Source organism: Lissotriton helveticus, chromosome 7 (assembly GCF_964261635.1).
Source record: "Lissotriton helveticus chromosome 7, aLisHel1.1, whole genome shotgun sequence".
Taxonomy (NCBI): domain Eukaryota; kingdom Metazoa; phylum Chordata; class Amphibia; order Caudata; family Salamandridae; genus Lissotriton; species Lissotriton helveticus.
This window is the reverse complement of record NC_136068.1, coordinates 1946322034-1946325789: the sequence shown is the minus strand read 5'-3', so window position 1 is coordinate 1946325789 and position 3756 is coordinate 1946322034. Positions and strand designations below refer to the sequence as shown.

Sequence of the window (3756 nt, the reverse complement as noted above, 5' to 3'; positions counted from 1 at the left end):
CTTTGGTTTTTCTAATCATGTCTGAGGCAGAGAGGCCCTTCCATGTGCCATGGGAGTCTTAGGGTGTCTGAAAGTCAACTCCACACTGCTTACCCAGACGGTAGAGCACGATGTTTATGAATACGTTGACGGCAATCATCACTCCGAGGGATATCGCCTGTCTCCTTAGACGAGGGATCTCCTCACCACCTGGAGAAGAAATCACAGAATTTGGTGTTTAACTTTAAATGTGGGCGTGGATCACCTGCCTGTAGCTGGAGTTCAATATCACAGAACAGCCTGTAATATCCTCAGTTAATGTGTGCCAAGTCACTCCAATGACAATCAGTGGTCTTTTTAAACTGTGTAACATGTCATGCTTATACTTTTATGATTCTGTTTCTTACGAATCGAAATAAAGTTTACTATGATGATGATGATGATGACAATCAGTGTGTGACAAGACTGGTCACTGAGTCTTTATGTGTGCGAAGAGTGGTCACTGAGTCTCTCTGTGTGCCAAGACTAGTCACTGTGTCTCGATGTGTGCCAAGACTGGTTACTGTGTCTCGGTGTGTGCCAAGACTAGTCACTGAGTCTCGGTGTGTGCCAAGACTAGTCACTGAGTCTCAGTGTGTGCCAAGACAGGTCACTGAGTCTCGGTGTGTGCCAAGACTAGTCACTGAGTCTCGGTGTGTGCCAAGACTAGTCACTGAGTCTCAGTGTGTGCCAAGACTGGTCAAAGAGTCTCAGTGTGAAGTAAGACTAGTCACTGAGTCTCTGTGTCTTCCAAGACTGGTCACTGAGTCTCTGTGTCTTCCAAGACTAGTCACTGAGTCTCAGTGTGTGCCAAGACAGGTCACTGAGTCTCGGTGTGTGCCAAGACTAGTCACTGAGTCTCGGTGTGTGCCAAGACTAGTCACTGAGTCTCAGTGTGTGCCAAGATTGGTCAAAGAGTCTCAGTGTGAAGTAAGACTAGTCACTGAGTCTCTGTGTCTTCCAAGACTGGTCACTGAGTCTCTGTGTCTTCCAAGACTGGTCACTGAGTCTCAGTGTGTACCAAGACTGGTCACTGAGTTTCAAGTGTATGCCAAGATGGTAAGTGGCTCTACTTATTTGCCAAGATGGACCAATGGCTCTCAGGATATGCCAAGATTAAACAATGAATGTGAGTGTGCACCAAGACTGATCAGTGTGTTCTGGCTCCAGCCAAGAATCAGTGAGGAAAGGAGAGTGTCCCTCAGTGTGTGTGCCAAGGCTGGAAATAAGTCTCAGTTTGATGCAAGACATGTCAGTGACTCTGTGTGGCTCAAGAGACTGGTTAGAGACCCTCGGTGTGTGCCACATCTGGACTGAAACTGTATGTACCAGGTCTGTATTGCATGATCCTTATCCAGCTGCCACTTACAGTCTATATAAGTCTGTCAATGTGTGTAAACTGTTACCACGGAAACACTCAGTTAATGTCAAGGATGACCAGAGAGATTTGGTGTTTCTCAAAGCTGGACAATCTGTGCTGGTGTGCATGTCTGGGCACCACTCCTGAGTATCGCCTCTCAGTGTGTGCCAATCCTGGCCATCGTCGCTCAGTGTGTGCCAATCCTGGCCATCGTCGCTCAGTTTATGCCGCTGTACACCATGCCCTCTCAGTGTGCGTTAATGCTGACCATCGCCTCTCAGTATGTGCCATACTGGCCATCGTCACTCAGTTTATGCCGCTGTACACCGTGCCCTCAAAGTGTGCGTTATTGCTGACCATCGCCTCTCAGTGTGTGCCAATACTGGCCATCGTCACTCAGTTTATGCCGCTGTACACCATGCCCTCTCAGTGTGCGTTAATGCTGACCATCGCCTCTCAGTGTGCGCCAATACTGGCCATCATCACTCAGTTTATGCCAGTGTACACCAGGCCCTCAAAGTGTGCACTAATGCTGGCCATTTATTCTGAGTGCCAATGTCCACCATTGCCTCTCAGTGTGTGCCATTGCTGACCACCGATGGTCAGTGTGTGCCAAGAATGAGTTGCTGTCTCATTTTGCATCAAGACTAATCACTGATTGTCAGTGGATGTGTATTAACCCCTTCGGTGTTCATGACGAAATGGTTCCGTCATGAGCACCAGTGCTCCTGTGCTCTTGATGTAACCATTCCATCATGAGGACAGGGGGACCAAATCCTTCTGCTGCAAACAGCTGAGGGATTTCCAACATTTGTTTTGGGCCTCGGGAGGTGGGGAAGAGCTTCCCCAACCTCACGGGGCCCTTCACAGGTTTTCAGTCTAATAACGAGGCGCGCATGGCGCGCTGTCTCATTAGACGGAAAACAAAACTGAAATTTGGTTTCAGTGTGAATGTTTCAGTGCTCGTGGGGCTAGGAGGGAGAAAGGGACAGTAGCCCTCCCAGTTGGCACCCGGGGGAGGGGGGGCGCAGAAAACCCACTAGGCCACAGGAATTAGTTTTTTGGGGGAGTGGGAGCATTGGCATGACCATTCTGGGCAGCCCCTACCCCCAAAAAATTACCACAGTCTTTCTGCCCCCCTGAGAGGCAGATGGGGGCAATAGCCCCTTGTCTGCCCCGTCGGGTGGATAGAAAGCCCACTAGGCATGAGGGTTAAATGTGTTTTACAATTCTGGGGTGGGGGCTGCCCATAATGGGAATGCCAATGCCCCCACCCCACCAAAAAAGATGCCACTGTATTTATGTCCCACCCAGGAGGCAGATGGGGGCAGTAGCACCTGATCTGCCCCCCGGGGCGGCAGGGAGCCCACGTGGCACCAGCAATTATGCTGGCTTTTTTTAATCGTATTGGTGGGGGCTGCCCAGAATGGGCATCCCAATGTCCCCACCCACCCAAACAAAATAGCAAGTCTTCCTAACCCCTCCTTGGGGGCATATCGGGCAATAGCTCCCGATTTCCCCCCTCCCCAGGGCGGCAGAAAGCCCACTAGGCACAGACTTTTTGCGGAATGTGCCTACCTCTGGATTTTAGGTCCTAGCGCAGCTAGTACCCAAGGAAACGTAGCAAACCTATACATTTTTTAAAACTAGACACCCAGGGAAATCTAGGATGTGGTGACTTGTGTGGCTCTTACTCGGTTCTGTTACCCAGAATCCCTTGCAAACCTCAAACTTTGTAAAAAAAACATTTCTGTGATGGGAAGTTATGGAATTTGCGTGGATCTACAAAATTCCAACCACCAGCGTTGCCAAAGTCTTCCAAGAAAAAAGTACCTCACTTGTGTGGGTCGGCTTAGTGCCAGTGACAGGAAAAGGCCCAAAACGCAACGTGGACACACAACATTTTCATTGCGAAATCGTGCTCTGTTTTTGCAAAGTGCCTAGCTGTAGATTTTGAACCCTAGCTTTGCTGGCACCTAAGGTAACCTGGCAAACCTATACATTTTTGTAAACTAGACACTCAGGGGAATCCAGGATGGGGTGACTTGTTTGGCTCTCCCCAGGTTCTGTTACCTAGAATCCCTTGCAAACCTCAACATTTGTTAAAAAACACACATTTTCCTCACATTTCTGTGGTGGAAAGTTCTGGAATCTATGTCCCGATCAAAATTATACCTCACTCGCGTAGGCGGGCAAGTACCTGTGACAGGCAAGGTCCCAAAACGTATTGAGGGGCAATCAAAATGACCAATCACAAAACAACCTGGTTTTGAAAGGAGAGTCACCTGGCTTTTTGGACTCGGGCTCGGCGGCCATCTTGGGAAACCTAATAAACCCACACATTTCTGAAAACTAGACACCCAGTGTAGTCCAATGAG

General features: G+C 49.1%; 1 long non-coding RNA gene across 1 annotated transcript in view; it reads right to left on the bottom strand.

Moving 5' to 3' along the window:
• The window catches only part of LOC144767899 (uncharacterized), a 5379-nt gene extending 5196 nt beyond the window's left edge, over positions 1–183 (bottom strand). Inside the window, exon 1 of the long non-coding RNA XR_013598379.1 lies at positions 94–183. This is a non-coding gene — a long non-coding RNA (uncharacterized LOC144767899). The remainder of the gene's footprint in view (positions 1–93) is intronic.
• Positions 184–3756: the final 3573 nt, after the last annotated feature.